Source organism: Microcebus murinus, chromosome 11 (genome assembly GCF_040939455.1).
Source record: "Microcebus murinus isolate Inina chromosome 11, M.murinus_Inina_mat1.0, whole genome shotgun sequence".
In the NCBI taxonomy this organism is placed as follows: Eukaryota; Metazoa; Chordata; class Mammalia; order Primates; family Cheirogaleidae; genus Microcebus; species Microcebus murinus.
In genome coordinates, this window is record NC_134114.1 from 15,458,030 (window position 1) to 15,483,423 (window position 25,394).

At 31.8% G+C, this 25,394-nt stretch overlaps 1 protein-coding gene across 2 annotated transcripts in view; it reads right to left on the bottom strand.

Annotated features, from left to right (window-relative positions):
- CDH18 (cadherin 18) overlaps window positions 1-25,394 on the bottom strand; it is an 854,315-nt gene that overhangs the window by 617,708 nt on the left and 211,213 nt on the right. For both annotated transcript variants that reach the window (XM_076007946.1, XM_076007945.1), the window contains exon 2: window positions 6,524-6,588. The gene's annotated coding sequence lies outside the window, so the exon portion shown is untranslated. The remainder of the gene's footprint in view (window positions 1-6,523; window positions 6,589-25,394) is intronic.

Below are 25,394 nucleotides of genomic sequence, written 5' to 3' on the forward strand. Positions count from 1 at the left end.
TGTCCTTGTTTTAATGGAGGGGAGGGTTGCTGGTGAGTTGGAGAATGACTATCAAAAGTTGGAGAAGGTGAAGCCACAGTAAATGGAATTATGGAAAAATATCAGGTTTATGTTCATAAAGTGGTGCTAAACACAAAAGGCAGTAGATACATACAAGTGCTTACTATACAGTTTGGCCTTGAATTAATTCTATAAAATATCAAATTAAACACATACCAATTAAGTCAGAGATAGGTACAGAAGCCACAGTATCCTTTTACAAAACTGCCTTATAAAAATTCCCTCTCAGTTTGCATAAGCTTTACTCAGGTGACTATTCATTATTTGTGTATATCAAGTATTGCATACTTTAATTAGGAAATCACTTACAAACACAGCTGTGTTTTCCAAATGATCCATATTTCAGTATGATTTTTGGATGTCCCTTTGTTGTTGTTTTTATTTACTCAAAATCCTTTTTAGTCCCAAATCCCTTGAGAATATGATGAAAGCTATAAAAATTCTAGACAGAAAAAAAAATGTGTAAGAAGAAAAAACACCTGAAATGCCTTGAAGGGATTTGAAATAAGAATTCTAACATTTTACTTGAAGGAAAGCAGGAAGTAAAATTCAAAGAAAATCATGTAACCAGAATGAAAAAGAAACCAAGAGCTCTAATTCCCAGACCACCTTGAACATGCTGCACATCTAGTTGAATAATAACATGTTGACCCCCACCTTCCCAATGGTTGAATGACTCACAATCAGTCAAGGTTTATTTTCATCATCAGTAAAATAGATAAAATGTCTGTTTAATTGGATTATTGTAAATATTAAATGAAATTGTATGTCCCCATCACATAATAACTTGTTTAGAGTGGGTATTCGATATTTTACATGCATAAAATGAAAATGCCTGGCATTTGGAAAATCTTTCTTTAATCATGGAAAGCTCGCATGGCAGGTTATCCCCCTCAGCACCTGACATCCTTCCTTCTAGTTTTCTCCTCCTCTCCTCATGTACTAAAGCCACATAGTACATTCCTTTACAATCAATGTCTGCCCGACCACCCAACCTAATATTCTGTTAACCTGGTAAACTAGTTCATACAAACAAATGGATTAAGGGTCAAGATTCTGTTCCTCCCTGAACCCCCATCAAACCTGCCTTTCTGGTGCCTCTATGTGTATTTTTGGAGATATATTCTATTAAATTGGCCCTTTACTACTTTCCTCCCTTAGTTCAATTCAATAAATATTTACTAATATATTTTATACCAAGTAACACTACTTAATCCTGGTGAGAGGGGGACTCAGTAGGGTAGGCAGAAAGGTAGAATATATATGTGTATTCTAATATATATATATATATATAAAATAAGATGACACTTTCTTCAATATGATTAATTACATTTGTGAAGACAGCAGAATAGGTAAGAAGTAATTGGCCTTCTCTAATAGGTGAATAGTTTAAGACAAAGCATTTAGGCCCTCTGACCTTTCGATAATACATATAAGGTTCTTAGGTAATTAATAATAGGAAAACAGACAAAAATTTTAATTAAAGTGGAAAGTTTTAGAATATTTAGAAACAAGGATATGTAAGGGAAACTTTACAATTAGCTGAAAAAAGACATTATACTTCCACATATTCATTCACATTTTTATAACAGATAAATAATTCTTCTACTTCATACTCTTCCAAGAAAATACAAATACTTATTTATTCATAAAATACACACTAGTTTTCCACTGATTTTTGTAAATTAAACATGAAGTGTGTGATCACTGAGTTTTATAAAAATATCTCATGAGGTTATTTTTGGAAGAAATTGAAGATTTCGTTGAGATTTGGAATATTGAAGTGATAGATTTACTGCGAAGTGAATTCGGGTTATTTGCTCAATGAGAAATATTTCAAATAGCTGACACTGTTGAGTAAGTGAGAGAGATGTTTGACTCTAAGTAACATGAATAATGCTGTTCATCAACAAATGTGCAAGAAACTTGAAAGTACGTAATCACATTCTTTCGCGCAAACTGTCAGCCTGATTCTATCCCCCAGAGAATAACAAGTGCTTATAAATCTACCATGGCTACATGACAAGAGAAAAATGTTCAAACCAGAAGCACAGCACAAACTCTCCTTGCGATTGACTCCTGGAGCCAAAAGAGCAGCAGCAGCAATGAAAGTGTTGAGGGCTACTTATCCCTCTAAGAGAAAACTCCCTGAAGCCCATTTCCAGAATTACTTCTTTATGAAACAGAATATATACATCTCAACAACTGTAACTAACAACCAGAGTTTTTACCAGTTCAAAGCAAACACAGACAAGCAAGTCAATCCTGGGTGACCTGCAGGTAGACACCCCATGTGGCTTGTTGAACAACATTTGACAAGTTTTACTACTCTTTAATTAAGAATATAAATGTAAGCAAACATTAAACTTTATATAATTAATTGTGTTGCTTCAATTGCTATACAAAAATAAATAGATGGGCTAACAGTTGAAAAATAAATCAATCTTTTTGCTCAAAATAAATTATAAATAAAAAATTAAACTAAAGTTTTATAAATTCACACCATTTCAATCTTATACACAGTTCTTCTGGAAAGTATATATCACTGATTCAGTTTGAGGAGTAAATGAGTTTATAAACATAAAGCACTTACTAGATACATTAAATATTTATGACTACAGAATTACACAATCTCTTACATATTTCCATACATAAATTTATTCAATTTACTTGGTTTCTTTATGCAATAATATAGGAAATATAAAAAATACATTGAAATGGTATGAAGTAAACTTTGACTGTAAATCTGCACAAATTTGATATTTATAATCATTTCTTTTAAAGATAGATAATTTACTTTGATTGCATACCAAAAGATAATTTAAAAATTATGGAGTAACAATTAACTATTCTATAACTTATAATGTAATTTATGGGTCTACTTGATTAAAACTCAATAAGCATAGTTTGCATTCTATTATAAAAGTAAGTTAATCATTAATTTAAATGGAAATATGTTTTCTTGAAAAATCTTTCTGAAGAAAATTTTGATGAAAAGTTTACTATTATAAATTATAGAGGAGAAGTAGAATATGAACATACTTCTGAAATGTAAGCCTCTGTCCTCAACTTAGGAGACTGCTGGCTTTAAACCAAAAATTTTTAAAAATGTAAATTGAGGTGAAAATTACAACTAATGTGGTAGAAAAATTTCCTTTTTCAAGGATATTAATCCCAAGTCTGTCTTTACTTATTAAATTGTCTTGATATTTAAGTCCTCAAAATGTTATATTTTACAATAGCATTTGAAGAATGTTGTAGAAGAGCCAAATCTTAAGTGGGATTTAATACAAATTCAATATAAAACATGGTTAGGGCTCAACTTACAAAGACAAGGTAAAATCTCTTCTTCCAGCTCTCTTTTTTCATTCTCTCTCTCTCTTTTTAATGTTTTAATAAGTTGGAGTCTGACAAATGTATTCAAATTAAATTTAGCAGGTGAACAGTATCATATTCTTCCTCTTTACATTTCAAAGAACTCTGTGTGAATGTGACCTAAAGCCATGGAAACATTGGCTAACATTAAAAGTGTAATTAGCTTTACCTTGTAAGATAAAATTTGTGATGTTCTACAACCTCTACTGTAACCCTTTCTAAAGTTGGGCTATGAAACTTAGCACCAACATGCAGAATAAATGATTCAATGTTAGAATAATTCTGTCTATAATTACCTACAAACTTAAGGAAAGTGTTGTAAAATTTATACATTATAAATAATTTAATAATAAATTATGTCTTAATATTTCAATGTCCAAAGTTATGCATTTTTAATTTGTATCCTAGGACATAAAAATTGATGTGAATTTTTTCACAAACATACATACATTTACAAACCCACTTTGTTTTTCCTATAATGATGAAGTATGCTCACAGCAATAGGTAAAGTTGTGCTTATTTATAATAAAGTGATTGATTTATTAAGATCATTAAACCATGTATCCGAAAAAATCTTTCATTACATGGTTTTCATATCTTATTTGCTTTTACTCCTATGTATTCTTGCCTCCAAAAATACATTTTTAAACATCAACAACAACAAAATGTGTTTACAACAAGGATATGCTCTCAGCCTGTGTGAAATAAAAATTCAACTTTGCTAAGAGTTTCCAATGTAATCAAGGTTGGAGTATCCTCAGGAGGACTGAGGAGACACACAGGTGTAGGGAATGAAGCAGGAGGTAACTAAACTGGAAAACTGTGTGGGCTTATATCTTTGACTTAATGGAACACAATTTGGTTTAGTTTTGTTGTTGCTTTTAATTTTCTTTTAGGAGTGTAAATTGCTACAGTTAACTTTGGGGGAACAATTCAACAATGTGTATTAACATTTTATTTATTTATTTTGTAAATTTTTAAATTTATAATTATTATGGGGACATAAGAGTTGTATATATTTATAGGGTGCATATGACGTTTTGATATAAGCATACAATATGGATTAATCAAATTAGGATAATTTTGGTATCCATCAATTCAGACATTTATCTTTTCTTTGTTTTAGAACATTCCAACTCCACTCTTTTAGTTATTTTAAAGTATGCCATAACTTATTGCTGATCATAGTCACTTTGTTGTGTTATAAATTATTGCTTATTCTAGCTAATGAACTAGATTTTTGTTTCCATGAACAATCCCCAATTTATGCCCCACTCCCTGTTACCCTTCTCAGCCTCTGTAATCATGAGATCAACCCTCTGCTTCCATGAAATCAACTGTTTTAATATTTATTTTCTACATATAAGTGAGAACACATGAGGTTCCTCTTTCTGTGCTTGGCTTATTTCACTTAACATAATGTTCTCCAGTTGTTGAAAATGACAGGATTTCATCTTTTTGTGAATGTGTAATATTCCACTGTGTATATGTGTCACAATTTTATCATCCAGTCATCTGTTGATGGATACTTAGGCTGATCCCACTCTTGGATATTGTGAATACCGCATCAATAAACATGGGAGTTCAGATATCCTTTTGATATGCTCATTTCTTCTCCTTTGGATACATACCCAGCATTAGCTTTGGTGAGTCTTATTATAGTATTATTTTTAATTTTTTGGAAACCTCCATACTATTATCCACAGTGGTTGCACTAATTTACATGCCCACCAACAGTGTACGAGGGCTCCCCTTTCTCCACATCCTCGTCAGCATTCGTTATTGTTTGTCTTTAGATAAATACCATTTTAACTGGGGTGAGATTATATCTCATTGTGGTTTTGATTTACGTTACTCTGATAACTAATAACGCACAGAAGAATCAAACTAGACCCATATCTCAGCCATATTAAGACCTTAATCTATGAAACACTAAAAGAAAACATAGGGGAAATGCTTCAGGACCATAAGCTGGGCAATGATTTCTTTAGTAATACTGTCAAAGCACAGGCAACCAAAGAAAAATTGGACCACATCAATCTAAAAGCCTTCTGCACAGCAAAGGAAATACAACGTAAAGAGAAAACTCATAGAATGGAATAAAATATTTGCAAACTACAATCTGGCAAGGGATTAATATCTAGAATATATATGGAGCTTCAACAAGTCAATAGGAAAAAATCAAAAACTACTATTTAACATGAGCAAAGGATCTGAGTAGAATTGTTTAAAAAGAATATACATAAATGCCCAAGTAAGTATATACATGTAACATTATCAAAAGAGCAGATCCATATTTAAGGTTGACTTTCAGAAATAATAACAATCACATTGTATGAAACAGACTTTAACTTTGAACATATCTAAGGTTTGAAATAATATTTAATCCTTTCCATTGACATAAATGATGAGGATTTAGTAAGATATATGCATACTAACCTAAAAAGTTCAGGCAGCTCCACAGAATGTCTGATAAAATATACTTTACACAAAGTAAGTTAAAACAGTACATTTGATCTCATTCCTTGTTTCCTTATATTTCATCTTTTGATAAAAAATTCAAATACTCAGGTAGATTTTTTTTTATTATTCAAAGCAATGGTATATCGGATGTCATTAATCCCTCACCAAAATGGTAAAAGTTATACATTATCTACCATCAATTTATTCTTTTCAGCATCTATACCTATTATAATTAATTTTATTCAAAGATAAGGGCTTTTGTTTTAATAAATCTTACCTATAAAATAGATTTACACAGGTAAATTATGGTTAATAGGCAGGAAGAGTCATATTTCTACATTTGGACCTTTAAAGAAAATTTAGGAACATCTATAAAAGTTGTCACAATGTCAATGCCCCTTTGCTGGGCCTATGATATTTGAAAAGTGTGCCTGTGAGAAAAAGTTTAATAGTTTATTATAGAAAATAATGAGTTAGATATTTGAAAGAGTGATTTTAATACACAGAAGAAAATTACCCTGCCAAATCTCCAAATAGTTTACTATAACTATAGAACGTCTTTACGAGAAACTGTATGACAAAGATTTTGACATTTTACAACATATTAAATATTTACAAATTTTACCTTATAAATCACTTAATGAATGTTTGGTGATATCTTTTCGTCTTATATATTGCTGTGGTTGACTCCTGCAGGGAAAAACATATAAAACCTCTTTTAACACTTTATAAATCTATGCATACTTAAAATATATTTATTGTGTTATACATTAAATGTAACTGAGATTGGATAGCAAATACATTTTTTGAAGAGGTAAAATTTTGAAAAGTTTGAACTGCTAGTTGTTTTATGAGCGCATAACATTTTAGATGGAAACTTCAGTTAGAATTTTAACTGTCTCTGTTAAAATTTTAACTGTTAATTATGTAGATTTTGGCAATTTAGTTTTACTCTCTGAACCCTTGGTATCTGAACATATTAAGATAGATACAACATGTCTTTTCCAGACAACTGGGTATTAACTTGAGCATTATAATCCACTTAAACACTTAGTATTGTTCCTTGTATATAGTTAATATTAAAATATAAAATATTAGTAGTGATTTTATAAAACACTAAAATGTTTATGAAAGTTATTATTAAAATATCTTATTATTCAGTACTTAATGTACTTATAAACCAAGAGAATATAAAAAATAAGCATAGAAAAGCATGAAACAGAATTCAATATAAACTACAATATGTATAAAAGGGGGTTTTGTAAGTTAATATAAAGTATATGCTGACATTGCGACAATTAGATATTTGAGTAAATTAAACAAAAATTGGTATTTTTAAAGTATATAACATGATTTCAGTTAGATTGAAGTGTTAATGTTGAAAAGTCAATAAGGAGAAACAAATAAGAAAACTGAGGCAAATGTGTGACATTAGATTGTACTAAAGACCCTTCAGAACCTAAAAGCAAAAGACAATAGAATTATTATTTTCTGAACTTATTAGCCAAAATAAGTTTGACATATCTTTAGCTAACTGTATAATTTTATATATAACTTAAAACTGATGAAAATGACACTTATAAAGGCAAAATAGAAGATTCTAATACTTTGGAAACAGGTCAACAGGAATGTTCACTCAACTATTTTCTTGAGTATCTACTGTGCGCCAAACATTATTATTTGTACTGGGGATTTAGCAGTGAACAAAAGAGAGAAAAGCACCTATAATCATGGTACTTATATTTCGGGGGTGAGATGGGTAGAGAGAGAAAAATACATACTCAAATAGGTAAATATATATTGAATATCAGGACATCCTAAGTGCTATAAAGAAAAATAAAGATAGAAGTTTAGATGTTCATCCAAGTAGAAATGTCTCTATAAGAAACAAATAGGACTACTTTGATCCAGAAATCTGATTTGATCCAGAAATCCCATTACTGGGCATCTACCCAAAGGAAAAAATGACATTCTATAAAAAATACATCTACACTAGAATGTTTTTAGCAAGACAATCCAAAATTGCAAAGATGTGGAAACAACCCAAGTGCCTATCAATACATGAGTGGATTAATAAAATGTGGTATATATACACAGTGGAGTACTACTCAGCCAAAAAAACAATGGTGATCTAGCACTTCTTGTATTATACTGGATAGAGCTAGAGCCCGTTCTACTAAGTGAAGTATCACAAGAATGGAAAAACAAGCACTACATGTACTCACCATCAAATTGTTATTAACTGATCAACATTTATGTGCACATATAGTTGTAACATTCATCAGGTGTCAGGCAGTTGGCAGGGGGAATGGCTGTATTCACACCTAATGGTGTGGTGTGCACCAACTGGGAGATGGACATACTTGAAGCTCTGACTTGGGTGGGTCAAAGGCAATATATGTAACCTAAACATTTGTACCCCATAATATTTTGAAATAATAATAATAAAAACTTGTTTTCAGCTTCTGAAACCCATAGCAGAAGGCCCAAGTAAGGGATAATTTTTTACCCAGAATAGAAAACTAATATAGATTGTGGTACTTGGAAATTTAGTGTTGCTGAAACAAATACCTAGGGGGAAAAAAGTGATTTGGAATCAGAAAATTGGTGGAATTTGGAAGGATTTTAAGAAGCTTGAGAGGGAAAGTTGAAATTCCGTTGGACATATTGTTAGAAAACTGAATTTGGAAGATGTTGTCAGGGAAGTTTTAAAAGAAAGTGAAGAATGTTACTGAAAACTAGAAAAAGGGAGACAGATTGGTGTTATGGAGTAAGAGAAGATTATCAAAACTGTGTCCTGTGCTTATGTGGGAATCAGAGCTTTTAAATGACGAAATTGAATATATAGTTGGTGGCTGAAAAATATGGGTTTGAACTGTATGGGTTACTTATATGTAGATTTTCTTCTGCCTCTGCTGCCACTGAGAAAGCAAGACCAACCCCTTCTCTTTCTCCTCTTCAGCAGCCTACATAGCATCAGCATGATGAAGATATAAACCTTTAGGATGATCCACTTGCAATAATGAACAGTAAATATATTTTCTCTTTTGTATGATTTGATTTGATTTGTTTGTTTGTTTTGAGACAGGGTCTCCCTATGTTGCCCTGACTAGAGTGCAATGGCATCATCATAGATCACTGCAACCTCAAACTCCTAGGTTCAATGGCTCCTCTAGCCTCCCAGGTAGCTAGGACTTCAGGCATGTGCCACCATGCCCAGATAATTTTTGTAATTTTTGTAGCAACAATGTGTCACTATATTGCCCAGGCCGGACTCAAACTCCTAGCTTGAAGGGATCCTCCCATCTCAGCCTCCCAAAGTTTTGGGATTACAGGCATGAGCCACCATGCTTGCACTCTTTTGCATGATTTTCTTAATAACATTTTATTTTCTCTAGTTTATTTTATTGTGAAAAAATAGTATATAATATGTATAACATACAAAATGTGTTAATCAACTGTTCTGTGTTATCGGTAAGGCTTTTGGTCAACAGCAGGCTATTAATAGTTAAATTTTTAGGGAATCAAAAACTATAAATGGATTTTTGACTACACAGAGAATCAGCACCCCTAATACCATGTTGTTGAAGAGTCAACTATATAGCTAAATACCAAAAATGCTGCCTGGTGTCTCCTTGCTGCTTATAGTAAATGTGAGAGAAGAGAGAGAGGTTGAGGAAAGAAAAAGAAAAAAAGCAGAGCTGGATGATTTTGAAAATTATTGGCCTTTCCAGATGGCAAAGGATGCCTGTCCAAAATGGCTGATTAATGTTTAGTCAATAAAAACAAGTGGAGGGTGTGACTGCATGACCTTAAGTTAAAACCTTAGAAAGATTTAAAAAAAAAAAATCAGAGCATTTAGTCAAGCTAAATCTCCTTCAAGAAATTAAGAGTTTACAGATTTTCTCAACTAAGAGCCTTAAGCCATTTATCCAGGTTGAAATCAAGAAAATCCAACATTTCACAACTGTTATGGAGCAGTTATCCCTGTTTATCTTCTATTTTCCAGTTTTTGAACCAGATTGTTTATAACTAATTCCTAATCCTGTCCAACTGTTGTAAGAAGAAAGTGTTGGGAAACTGATAACTTGTCTCTTTATTTCCACAGGTTCACAGATGGAGAATTGTGTCCCAGGAGCTCTACTTAATGGATTATATTCAGGCCTTTCATATATATATTTGGACTTAATTTATCTTTTAGACTTTGAGTGAATGAGATATGAATGAAATTCTGGAATTTCAGCTTATGTCATAATGGAATGAGACTCTGGAGAATCCTGGAAGCAGTCAATATATTTTACATTTCAGAAGGACATAAATAGCTCCAATCAGAGGGTGGCAGAGTTCCATCCCCTATTATACAGGCATTATATCATCATCTTACCTTGAGTGAGGGCAGAATCTAAAAATATCATGCGATAGTCAGTCTATCAGTATGGGATGTTATATAAGACTCTGTCATGGCAGGCTGATTCTCCTGTTGGCTTTGTAAAGAGAAGATATTATTTTGTTTAAGACTTAAGGACTACTTCTAGAAGCTGAATGAAACATCTGGCCAATAGCCAGCAAAAAAGATGAGGAGCTGAGTACCACAACTACAAAACCTAAATTCTTTCAACAAGTTCAATGAGCTTGGAGAAGACTTTGAGCCTCAGATGGGATGATAGCCCCAGCCAACTCATTGTTCAGCCTTGTGAGAGCCAGCTAACTCAGTTTTTGAAGCCTGATTCACAGAAACTATGAGATAAATGAATGCTTTTTTAAGCATGATAATTTGTCAATGGCATTAGATGACCAAAATATCCACCCTCAAAATGATATCAGGAATTGATGAATTTATATTTCAACTTTTTGGTTTGAATAGTTAAATATAAATTCATTAGTTCAGTAATACCCAAATTTTCATTCTATTTTATCATTTTAAGAATGTTAACATATACTGAATTTTTTTTATTTCATATACTCTATGAATATATACGTATTTCACATTAAAAAGAGGAAAAATGAATTTTTAGAAAAATAAAGAGTTTGAAAAAGTAGAACATTTTTGAGTTAAAATAAACACATGTTACTTGTGAAATGCTTTTATAGTGTATTTGTATGGATAATTATTAATCCTTTACTTAAACACTTGGAATGTAGACATCAAATATAATGATGTCTACATAATATAAATATAATTTAATCCTTAGTTATATTTTTATATTATATAATCCCTACATAAACGTAATATAATCCTTAGTTCTCTAACTAAGGATTGCTGAAGAAAATAGATATATTCTGTGTAGTTTGCTTTGTAATGCCAACATAAAAATGATAATTCAGAATGTATTGACTGAATCACATTGGAAAGTCATCAGCAATACAACTCCACTACATAAATAATTAGCAGTATAATGAATAAACAGTCCTTTGCTCCTTGATACAAAGTGCTGCTTGTTCATTAGTGTAGGGGTCATTTGTGAACCAATTTTGTTATTACCCTGAAATGGCGTTGTTGTTAAATTGTGATAAAGGGGGAACTATAAATTGGTAAAGAATTTTAATGGTTATCATCTTCATTAGCTAATGAGATGTGCTAATTATATTCTTAAATGACAATGATTTAGTAGCTGTGGCATAAAGGGCTCACAGAGCAATAACTAGGCCAGCTCCCTTCCAGGTATTTTCACAATGTCGGTGGGACATGGCAATGGCTGCCCAAACATGGTAGAAATGTTATTTATATAATTATTCACTAAAAATGTCCCCCAAAGTTATATCAGATTTCACGATGTTCTTCCATATGATATATTTGCATAAAATATAAGGTAGTAAAAATATATAACATAGAAAATTTCATTAGGCAGCACTTCTTGAAGTGTAGTATCTAGAAATGCGGGGATCCCTGAGATTCTGTCAGGAGGTATGCAAGGTCATAACTATTTTCGTAATAATTAAAGAATATATTAGCTGTTTTCACTGTGTTGACAGTGGCACTGATTATGAAAATAAAATGAATTGATAAAAATATTGACGCCTTTGATTTAGCCATTCTACAATGTCTACATATATCAAAACATCGTATGCGCACACTATAAATATACAAAAATGATAAATTAAATCATCAATTAAAATTAATTAATTAAAAAATAGAGCCTTATAATACATCAAGAAAGTAGCTTTAAACCATAATAAGATTCATTGCATTCAACTGTTTATATTTGCAACAAAAAAGAAAGAAATGAAGAAAAAAGCGATAAAAGTTTAGATTCTCCTTGATAAAGAAAAATATATATAAGTAATTATGTACCATGAAGCATGCAAAATTTTCATATTATGTGTGGAGAAATAGGAAATACACATGAAGCCCTTCTGCTGTAATATATATATATATATATATTATATATTATTATATATGATGGGGTTGTTTGATTTTTTCTTGTTGATTCTAGATAGATTCTTGCTATCAGCCCTTTATCAGATGTGTAGAAAGCAAATATTTTCTCCCATTCTGCAGTCTGTCTATTCACTCTAATGATAGTTTTCTTGGCTGTGCAAATGATTTTTTAATTTGATAAGGTCCTATTTATGTATTTTTGATGCTGCTGTGATTGGTTTGGGGATCTTACTCATAAATTCTTTACCTAGGCTGATGTCTGAAAGAATCTTCTCTATATTTTCTTCTAGGATTCTTAAGGTTTCATACCTTAAGTTTATGTCTGTTATCCATCCTGAATTGCTTTTTGTAAGAGGCGAAAGATGGAGATCCAGTTTCAATCTTCTTCATGTAGTTATCCAGTTTTCCCAGAACTATTTATTGAAAAAGATTATTTTCCCCAGTGTATACTTTTGTCTGCTTTGTCAAAGATTAGATGACAATATGTGATGGTTTCATCTCTGGATTCTCAGTCTTGTTCCAAAGGTCTATATCTCTGTTCTTGTGCCAGTTATATGCTATTTTAGTTACTATGGCTTTGTAGTACAGCTTGAAATCTGGTAGACTGATACCTTCCAGTTTGTTATTTTTGCTTCTTAAGATTGCTTTGGCTATCGAAGTTCTTCTCTGGTTCAATACAAAGCATAGAATTATTTTTCTAGATCTGTAAAAAATGATGATGGTACTTTGATAGTGATTGCATTAATTCTGTAGATGACTTGAGGTAGTATGGACATTTTAACAATGCTGATTCTACCCATCCATCAGCAGGGTAAATTTTTCCACCTGTTTACATATTCTACAGTTTCTTTTCTCAGTGTCTTGTAGTCCTTCCTGTATATATCTCTCATGTCTTTCATTAAATATATTCATAGATATTTAATTTTCTTTTGGGCTACTGTAAAAGGTACTGAGTTTTTTATTTGAATTTCAGCTTGACTGTTATTGCCATTATGAATGCCTCTGATTTGTGTGTATTGATTTTGTATCCAGAGACTTTACTGAATGCATTTATCAATTCCAGGAATCTCTTGGTTGAATCCTTGGGGTTTTCTAGATATAATATCATATCATCAGCAAAGAGTGAGAGTTTGATCTCTTCTGTCCCCATTTGGAGACCCTTAATTCCCCTCTCTTGTCTAATCCCTCTAGCAAGAACTTCCAGCACTATGTTGAATAGAAGCGGAGATAGTAGGCAACCTTGTCTGGTTTCAGTTGTAAGTGGGAATGGTTTCAATTTTTCCCCATTCAGTAGGATATTGGCTGTGGGTTTATCATATATGGCCTTGATCATTTTAAGGTATGTTCTGTCTATGCCTATTTTACTAAGATTTTTTTATCATAAAGGTGTGCTGCACTTTGTTAAATGCATGTATTTGAGAGAATGATATTGTCTTTGTTCTTGATTTTATTTACGAGCTGAATTGCATTCATATATTTGTGTATGTTGAACCAGCCTTGCATCTCTGGTATAAAGCCCACCTGGTCATGGTGAATTATTTTTTTGATATGCTATTGGATTCGATTTGCTAAAATTTTCTTGAGGATTTTTGCATCTATATTCAAGAGGGATATTGGTCTGTAGTTTGTTTTTGTTTTTTTTCTTGTTGTGTCCTTTCCTGGCTTTGGTATCAAAGTGATCTTGGCTTCATAGAATGAGATAGGGAAGATACCATCTTTCTCAATGTTATGGAATAATTTTTGCAGTATAGGTATGAGTTTTTCTTTGTTTCATAAAACTCAAAAGTGTAGCCATCTGGTCCAGGAATGTTCCTTTTTGGAAGGTTTTTAATTGCTGCTGCAATTTCTGTGCTTGATATTGGTCTGTTCATTTATTCTATTTCCTACTGGGTGAACTTAGGGAGGTTGTATGTTTCTAGGAATTTGTCCATTTCCTCCACATTATGTAGTTTTGGGGCATATAGGTTATTATAGTATTCAAAGATAATGTTTTGTATTTCTGTGGTGTCTGTTGTGACCTCTCATTTTTCATTTCTAATTGAGTTTATTAGAATTCCTTCCCTTTATCTTTTTGAAAACCAGCTTTTGGTTTTGTTGATCTTCTGTGTTGTTCTTTTGTTATCAATTTCATTTAATTCTGCTTTGATCTTAGTTATTTCTTTTCTTCTGCTAGGTTTGAAATTGATTTGCTCTTCTTTTTCCAATTCCTTGAAGCTGTTTGTTAGATTGTTGATTTTTGAGCTTTCTGTACTTTGGATGTGAGTATTTAATACTATTAGTTTTCCTCTCAGAAATGCTTTTGCTGTATCACACAGATTTTGATAACTTGTTTCCTCATTATCATTTAGTTTGAAGAATCATTTGATTTCTCTCAGTATTTCCTCCTTGACTCAACAGTTATGATGGATAGTTTAATTTCCATGACTTTGTGAAGTGGTATCTCTGTTGAAATTGAACTCTAATTTTATACCACTATGATCTGAGAAGATACATGGCATAATTTCTATTTTTTTGAATTTGTTGAGGTCTGATTTGTGGCCTAGTGTGTGATCAATTTTGGAGAAAGTCCCATGAGCTGATGAGAAGAATGTATATTCAGCTTTATTTGGGTGGAATGTTCTGTAGAGGTCTGTCAGACCCTTTCATTCTAGAGCTCTGTTTAAGTCCATTATTTCTTTGTTTATTTTCTGTTTGGAAGATCTGATCAGTTCATTCAGTGGGGTTTTGAAGTCTCCAGCTACTATGGAGTTATTGTTTATCATGCTATTTAGATGAGACAGGATTTGCTTTATGTATCTGGCTGCTCCTGAGTTGGGTGCATAAATATGAAGAATTGTTAATACTTCTTGTTGAATCTTCCCTTTCACCATTATATAGTGATTGTCTTTGTTCTTTCTTCCTTTTTTTTTATTTTAAAGCTTATGTTGCCTGAAATAAGTATAGCTACCCCTGCTTTCTTTTGACTTCCATTTGTCTGGAGGATTGTTTTCTATCCTTTTACCTTGACCCTGAAAGCATCTTTGTGGGTTACATGCATTTCCTGTAGACAGCAGATACTAGGCTTGTGGATTTTTATCCACTCTTCCAGTCTATGTCTCTTCAGAGGACAATTCAAGCCATTCACATTTATTGAGCAGATTGATATTTGGGGTAGATTTCCATTCATATTGTTGGGCGAATTCTTATTGTTTGATTTTACTCCTTGAGCCATCATGGAGTCCAGGTTCTTGACTTTAACTCTTGAGTGATTTTACTTTGGGGAATATCTATTGTACTGTTCAGTGTGTAATGCAGGTCTGAGTAAATGGCAAAATTTATTGAGCAGGCACCTCACAGTAGAGGAAATAACTATTTCATAAAAATGTAATAAATGCTAACCCTTAGTGATTTGACATCAAATACAAGGATTAAAAAAAAGTGTTGATACCAAGATTTAGCAAAAGTGTAGACAATGGCCTACTTACATACTAATAATGGATATTTAAACCTCTACTTGTACTTTGGAAAACAAATTAGTATTATTTAGAAAATTTACTCTTGGCATTTACTCCAGGAAGACCTTTATATGAATCTAACCAAGATAGAAAAAGGACAAAAAAAAATTAGTAACATGTTTAGTAAATCAGGGATTTTGTTCATCCAACGTAATACATTTTTAAATGTGGCAGTGTTATACAGTGTAATACCATAAGCAAATAAAAATCAACTTAATATCAACTTAAATGTGCTTAAGAGAAAAAGACAATAAATAAATATATCAATTTATTTATATACATTTTAAAAACAAAAAGTAGATTCCAGATACATATTTTTTATAATATAGAGAAAAGCAAAGGAATTATTGACATAAAAGTCTGCTTTCTGATTAATCACCGTAAGAAGGAAGGACATAGGATCAGAGAGAAACCTAGAGAGATTCAGCTGACTAGTGAATAAAAATATAATCACATTCCTGTTGTTTTTTATTCATTACAATTTTAAAAGTATTCGTTTATAGATGATAAATATTCTATTTCAAATAAAAAACAAAGAGTCAATTAATTATCTATTTTTGTCATGTGTATATATGTTCTGTATCAATAATGTACAACGATGCCATAATGATACACTATGGGTGTAAGGTGTCACAGAAATGACAAAACGGAAGGTAGCAGTCCACTATTCTTTGTCTCCAGAATTGGATGTTCTTGCCTTAGAAGAGAACATTGGATTGATTCTATTAATATTTTCTATTTGGGAGAAAAACATAGACAAGTTTCTGATTTTACTGAATTTCTATAATTTATAAAAGTAAAATTCCATTAAATACTAAACTAGAGCGAAGTAATGTTTTAAAATTGCATGACTCAAAAGGGTGACCTAACTATGCAAAATCAGTGTATAATGTTCTCCACGGAACATTTCTCTCAGTTCATAAAGCCTATTAAAATTCCAAATATTTTGGTCAAACTGAATCATTTTTTTCAGTGGAGAGGTAGGTAATACAGATAATGAATTTTAAATAGGACAACTTTTAGGCTGCTGTGTAGAGAAATACACTGATGATCACAGAAATCACTCTTTAGTCTAAATTTCCATTCTTCTATGAGTCTAAAAGAACGATATGGAAAAGCACTATGGGTCTACTTCATTATATTTCCCCCTTTATGCTACACTTCAGCAATAATCACATTTTTTCACTACCTATTTAGTAAAAAAATATCATAGAAAAGAAAACTATGTTGCTAGGGGAAAAATGACCTCAAAGAAAAGAAATCATGCAATTTTCCCTCTATTAATTAACACAAGATATAATCATTATGGTCACAAAATTTAAATGTCTAAAACAGTTTCCCAAATTAATGATGCCTTTCAAAATTTAAATTTCTAAAAAATTCCAAAGTATTAAGGGGTACCAATGTTTATGTTACATAGATAACTTGTATAATGACTAAGTCTAGGATTTTATTGTGTCTTTCATAAGAATAGAGTTCATTGCACTAGATAGTTATATATCTAATCATCACCCTCTTCCCATGCTCCCTCAATTCTTGGATTCTAGTGTTCTTTATATTTCATTGTGCTTGTGTGTACTCATCGTTTAGCTCCCAATTATTAGTGAGAACATGTGGTGTTTGTTTCCCTATTCTTGAGATACTTCTCTTAGGATAATGGTCTCCAGTTCCACGCAGTTTGCTGCAAATGATATTGTTTCATTCATTTTTATGGCTGGGTAGTACTCCATGGGTAGTATTCCTTGAGAGTGGCATGTGTGGGCTGCTTCTAGTCTTCTATCTTCAAATTCATGATTTTTTAAAAGAGTTATAGTTTCCCCTTATTTCCCCAGTTACCTCCTCTTATTTCCTCAGTTATTTTGTAAATATATCAATTAGATTTAAAATATAATTCCTGTTTTACTACAAATGTTTTTGAGATATTTTCCATGTTTCTATTGGGATCAAAAACTTTAAATTTCTGTGTTCATATGCTGGAGAAGGAGACTTATAATTTTCATCACGTGTGAGTTCTTTTATTGTTTACTACTTGCTGAGAAAAAAGTTCTTTTTATTTCCTTTACCAAAATGGAAAAATGTAAATACAATATGTATACTAAATTGTATATCAATCATATTGATACAGAAGTAGTCATTAAAATTTATTTATTTTTAATCTATATATTTATTTTATAAAAGGAATTAAGAGCAATGCAAAAATGCCTAGAATGCAAATGAATTAAAATCATATTTTATAAAAGTTTATTATAATTTTAATTTAATGTAGTAGTTTGCCTGGATGATTTAAAAGAGTTGCTAACTACAGATACAATAATACTCCAGCTTAATTGCTAGAACCAAACCATAAACACTCAATGAAATAGTAAACATTGCCAGTGATGATACTGAAGTTCTTGACCTATTTACTAGTTTGCATATTGAGTCCTTCAAAGGATCTTAATCATAAAGTGCTTTAAAATTATCTCAAGAAGAAAAATGTAAATATTAACATAATTATTACATGATTACTTTAGCAAATAATTATTAGTTGTAAATGATAGCCCTTAAAACAGAAATTCAGATGTGTGTTAAATATGAAAATATTTAATAGTACACATATCAATGTAATACAAATTTGTCACCATCGTTTATCATACTGATTCTAGAAGCATGGTGTTGCTCTCCATTAGATCATGTAAAGCTGGCCATTGGAAATATGCCTATTTTAATTGGCTATATAACATATCAAAAAGAGACATAAATAATCTATGAAATAGAGAGACATTGTTAGGCAAATAAAGTTTACTATATGGCACAATTCATTATTTAATAATTATTTATTCTAAGAAAACTCACACATAATAAAAAAGTCCAATATTTTAAAATTACAAAATATTTATTATTTAAAATATATGGCTTTAGGATAACACAAAATTAGTGTTCCTTTGACAGGCTGGGAGATATTGGTATACTCATCAGAAATGTGAGCTGAGATATTCAATAGGCTGTGTCTAAATTCTCCATTTTGCTGGTTGACAAAACTATTGGGATGGCTAATTTTTCCCAGAAAATGATTTTCTGGCAATAAGAAGAAAGACTTGAAGAAAAGAAGAATGATGTCAGAATATATTTGGAGAGTGTTAAAAGAGAAGTCTGTGTTGATCTGAATATAGTATCTAAATAAACTCAGCTCAATCTGAGATAAACAAATGTCATCCCTACCCAAAATTTACCTAAGAAAACACAACATCAGTCTTTCATTTTAGGTTATCATTAATGGACAACTTTGAAATTAAATTAATTTTATATTTCCTCCTAAATACATATGCCCTTCTATTTCACCACATTGGTAAATATTAGCTATTAGAGCTAATATTTATCTGCAGAAACATTTTTTTTTCATTTTTCTAGTCATTAGAGAGAAAAGAGAGTTCTTCATTAGCTGAATGATATTCCTAAAAGTCAAGAAATAAAAGGTCAAAGAAAATGGAAGAAACTCCTTTTTACTCTATGAATGCCAATAGTGCTTTACCATTTGTAAAAATAAAATCCAAATACTGTAGAAAAACTATCTATTGAAGAACAAAATGTGCAGTTTTGTTGTAATCTGTAAGTATACTATTTCTGTTTGAAAAGAGAAGCATTCAGAATGAAAATGCCTGTTTATTTTTTATGTCCAGGGAAATAAGGCATAAGAGGGTGTAAAAGATTATAGGAAGCTAAGAATATGGACTTAATCCAAGCTTGAGGTAATATCAAAACTTTTTAAAAACATCTGTATCCCATAAAACAAAAATATTTCTAGTATATATTTTTTAAATTTTATTACCACTTATGATATGGTTTTGTATTATAATTTATAAAAAGTAAAATAGAAAATAAATATAGAGATAAATTTTTTTGTTTTGTCCTGGTACCATAATAGATTGTCACAAGCAAGTACTAGATCAATATGCACCCTCTCTTGAATACCAGTGTTATTGGCAAGAGAAGACTAGATGTGAATGTCAATTTCATGTGTCAACTTAACTGAGCTGAAGGATGTCCAGATAGCTGGTAAAGCATTATTTTTTAGTGCTCTTGTGGGGTGTTTCTGGAAGTGATTAACATTTAAATTGATAAGCAAGGTAAAGATTGCCTGCACCAATGTGGGTGGACATCATCAAATCTGTTGAGGACCTGAATAGAACAAAAAGATGGAGAAAAGAATCTCTATTCAATAAAGGATGTGGGGACAATTGGATAGCCAAATGCAGAAGATTGAAACTGGATCCACACCTCTCACCTCTCAGAAAAATCAACCCATGATGGATAACATCTTAAACCTAAGACATGAAACCTTAAGAATTCTAGGAGAAAATGTTGGGGAAACTCCTAAAGACATGGGCCTAGGCAAAGAATTTATGAAGAAGATCCCCAAAGCAATCACAGCAGCATCAAAAATAAATGGGATCTTATCAAATTAAAAAGCTTCTGCACAGCCAAGGAAAATATCATTAGAGCAAATAGACAACCTATAGAATGGGAGAAAATATTTGCATGCTATACATCTGATAAAGGGCTGATAATAAAAATCTATATAGAACTTAAGAAAATTAACAAGAAAAAATTCAAACACCCCATTAAAAAGTGGGCAAAGGACATAAACAGAAACTGTGCAAAAGAAGATAGATTAATGGCCAGCAAACATATAACAAAAAAAGTGCTCAACATTTCCAGTCATTAGGGAAATGCAAATCAAAACCACAATGAGATATCACTTAACTCCAGTGATAAACAGCTCCAAGATACCAAATATTGATGTAGATGCAGAGAGATTGGAACACTCTTACGCTGCTGGTGGGACTACAAACTAGTACAACCTCTGTGGAAAGTAATTTGGAATTTTATCTTAAAGCACTAAAAATAGAAATACTATTTGATCCAGCAATCCCAATACTGGGTATCTACCCCCCCCCAAAAAAAAATAAAAGACACTTTACAATAAAGACATCTGCACCCTAATGTTTATGGTGCCACAATTCACAATTGCAAAGATGTAGAAACAACCCAAGTGCCCATCAATACATGAGTGGATTAATAAAATGCGGTATATTTATACAATGGAATACTATTCAACCATAAAAAAGAATGGTGAACTAGGACCTCTTATATTATTCTGGGTGGAACTAGAGCCCATTATTCAAAGTGAAGTATCATAAGAATGGAAAAACAAGCACCACGTGTACTCATCATCAAATTGGTACTAACTGATCAACGCTTAGGGGCTCACATGGAAGTAATATTCATCAGTTGCTGGGCAGGTGTGAGGTGAGTGGAGTGGATGGGTAAACTCATAACTAATGGATGAGGCGCAAACTGTATGGGGGATGTACATGCTTGTAGCTCTGGATTGGATGATGCAAAGGTCATATATGTAACCAAAAAGTTTGTACCCCCATAATCCCATAATATTCTGCAATTAAAAATAAATAAATAAATAAATTGGGGGAAAAAGATGAAAACAGTGAATTTACTCTCCTCTTGAGTTGGGTCACCCATCTTCTCCTTCCCTTGGATATAGACACTCTTGGTTTTAAAGACTTTGATTTGGGCTCTGATTTACATCTCTGCCTCCACCCAAAGGTTCTCAGGCCTTTGGGTTTGTGCTGGAACAACACTACCATATTTTCTGGGTCTCCAGCTTGCAGCCGTCAGATTATAAGACTTCTCAGCCTCCATAACTGAGTGAGCTAGTCTCTCGTAATGAATCTCTTTTTATCCATCTATCCTATTGGCTCTGTTTCTCTAGAGAACCTTGACCAATACATTAGACAATGTTTTATGCAGGGAAATAACATGACAAGTTTTCTAGTCCAAAAATTTCTTTTTGGTAATAATTTGAATTTGAAGGGATAAGAAATAAAGCTAGAAAATCAGACTATTGCCATAGTATAAGAAAGGCAGGAATGGTTTAAATTTATACAGTGGAAAGTAGGAGAGGACAATATATTTGAGGCATATTTAGAGGTAAATCATACAAGATTAAGGAAATTGTTGCAGGAGAGTATGAGCTGGAAGACTCTGTCATTATATTTTGGATATTGTCTTATAAAATTTACTAAAGGATAACCTCATTAATAAAACAAATGACAGAAGAAAATTCAGAACATGTTCATGAGTTGGAAGAAAAGTTTATGTTCATTTTTGGACTTGCTGAGTTGTAGGTGTTGGCTATCTGGATAGAGATGGCTAGTCTATTAGATGTTACAAAAGAGCAACTCAAGATTTGATTCTCAGATGCAGATGTGGTGCGTTTTATCATATAGATAATAAATAAAGCGTTATTAATGGTTCAGATGGTTTAAAGAAATGTGCAGAATTTAAAAATGGAGACAACTCAATAATAGTAGGACAAACCAACATGCAATAAGGAGCACATGTTACCTATGAAGTATGCCTTCCAAAAATATAAAACCAGAATTTGGTAATGATGAACCACTCAGATATATACAAGATGTGAATCATTATACAAGATGATGATCTGCATTCTTCAAAAATAAAGTCAATATAAGATAATATATAAACAAAGAAAATTAAAAGAGTAAAACATGATGGGGGAGGTTTCTTTGTTAAAAGAGAATAAAGATATAAATCAACTAAATACAATGTGAGCTTTGACGGGATCTTGAATCACAGGAAGAGCATACTATAAAAATTCTTTGAGGACAATTGTGGAAATTGGAATATAAATTGAATATTTGATGATATAGAATTACTGTCAAATTTTTTTAGGTGGAATACTGGTGTTGCTGTTATGTAGGGTGTTAGGAACTGAATTGTGTCCCCCAATATACATAGGTTGAAGCCTTAACTTCTGAATGGATTTTGAGATAGGACATTTAGGGAGATAATTAAGGTTAAATGAGGTCAGAGGTTAGGAAACTAATTCAATAGGACTGGAATCCTTATAAGAGGAAGGGTGAAGGAGAAGTTGAAGAGAAGTTGGACAATGGTTACAAAGTTACGGTTAGATAGGAGGAGTAAGTTTTGTTGCTCTATTGCATGGTAGGTTGACGGTAGTCAACAGGTGTTTTTTTCCTCACAATATCTGTTAATACAAGAGAGGATTTTGAATGTTCTCACCACAGAGAAATGACAGGTGTTTAAGGTGAAAGACATTCTAATTGCCCTGATTTGTTTATTACACAATATATTATTGAAGCATCATACTATGCTCCATAAATATATACAGTTGTTATGTGTTAATCAAAAACAAAATAATAATTAAAAAGGCGAAGAACAAATGCTAGGGATACACACACAGAGGAATATCTCTCTGAGGAGACAGCCAGAAGGTGGCTATCTATAAGCCAAGAAGTGATGCCTCAGGGGAAACCAAACCTGCTGACATCTTGAGTTGGACTTCTGGCCAACAGAACTGCGAGAAATAAATGTCTGTGCTTTAAGGCTCCCATTCTATGGTATTTTGTTTTGGAAGACTTAGAAGACTAGTGTACATGAAAATGTTCCTGATTCATACAAGATTTATACTGAAATCTTTAGAGGTGAAGTTTCATGATACCTGCCACTTGCTGTCACTTTCTCTGAGAGATAGAGAAAGCAGGAGAAGGAGGAAGGGAGGGTGAGAGAGGGATTATACATTTATGTGAATAGTTTATAGGTGTTAACTGCATCATTTTTTCAACATGTTTGGAATTTTTCTGAATAAAAAGCTGGGGAAAACTAAAGGGAGGCAAGCTTCCCACTCTTATTTTTTTTCAGTGGCTTGGATCAGGAGTAAAGTTCTGACAATCATATAATGTGAGAAAAGTAAGTTAGCAAAGGAGACTGAAGACTATCTAAAATGAAGAAGTGGACCTAAAGTAGAGACCTATAAACCAAATTCAAAGAAGAATAGTTACTAAGAAATCTAGTAAGTTCAGGACTGAGTAAGTTCAGTCACTGTCAAGAATTATAACAGGAGCAGTATCAGAGATGGGTTGGGTCAAAAGTTCTAATGGTGTGGGTCTAAGAGGGAATGGATAATATTAAAAAATGAGTAAACATAACTAACATTTTGTTGTTAGCTTTGTTTTAAATAGCATGACTTTGATGGGATTATAGGCGTTAGCATAATATTCCAAGGGAGTGAATGAAGTTTCTTTTTGCATAATTTGTTTTATTAGACTGGAAAGAAAACTATCTTGTGTACTTCAAGTAAAAAAATCAGTGTAGAACAATGGATAAAAATTCAGAAAAAAGAGAAAACCACTAATACAGTAAGGTCCTATAGGTCGCAGTGAGAGTAAATAGAACACTACAATAATAATATAGACCATATAATATTGTTTCCTTTATACAGAAGGAAGCTGAAGCTAAATAGTTCTATTAAGGTAAAATACTAACAAGTAGAACTAGGTCTATATGATTCTAAAGCCCATTCTTTTTTGGTTTTTTCACCATATCATTCTACAACTGTATATTCTGTATCCCATTTAACATTAATCTGTGCACAGAAAGTAAACATCAATTAAAATAAATGCAATAATTTTAATAATGTAAAAATTATAAGGATTTGGAAATCATGAATAGCAACCATTATGCTCTGTCAAAGAGAAAACATATTTTTCAGACTACCTAATGTCCATTTTTTTCAATGTAACAGCTAAATGTTTCTGAAAATAAAATAATGTGAATGTACCTGGACAGACAGTAAGAATAAACTAATGAATAGATTTAACGATTTATATCCAAACAATTTACCATATACTGATAATAAATTAGGATTACGAATAAATATATTTTATTTAGGAAAGAACCATATCTATTGATAGATTTGCAAATGTTCTTTACTTATATGGGTCTTGTAATTTTAAGATATTAAGATGCAATACATTAATATTCAATGCTTTATTTAGGATGTACTCAAAAAACAGAAGTTTTATGGAACAGTTTAGGATCAGTTTATCTGATCCTAAAATAAACAATATGGTGTCTATGAATATTAATATAACATAATTTTCCTCATTCAGGGCCTTGTGTTCCTGTGGGTTTGTTATAATGGTTTTATGAAGCTGTTCTAACATTCAAAAAGCTCAAGAGGTTAGCATTGTCTTGGGTAAAAAACACATATGATAGCAAGACAGATAATAAGGGAAATGAATTTAGTTTAAGAAGCAATATGAAATGGCTTAGAAAAATAGTGAATTGGAGATTGATCATTATTACAAACTGAATGTTTCCAGTTATTACTACTATTACTACTTTCAAATGATGGATGCAATGAGGTAAAACAGAACTGCCATTGCCCAGTCATTGATATTTCAAGTTTCATATAACATTTAAGTTTTTATGTAAAATTTCTGAATTATTAAATGACAAAATTTAAAACTTAAATCCTAGTATAAGCCAAATAAAATAAATATTTTATATTTATTTCAAATACATTATTAGTATTTTTTGACTTATCTATTTGGGTTATTAGTTGTCTACCATTAATGCTATCAGTAAATAGGTAACTACCATGATACACACCTCAACATAGAAAAGCAATAACCTCAAAGTAATACTAGGATATTACATATAAAATGAATTAAATTAAGATTTTGCAGAAGTCAGTTGTTATAGGTTGTTGCATGTCCCCCAAAACTATATGTTGAAGT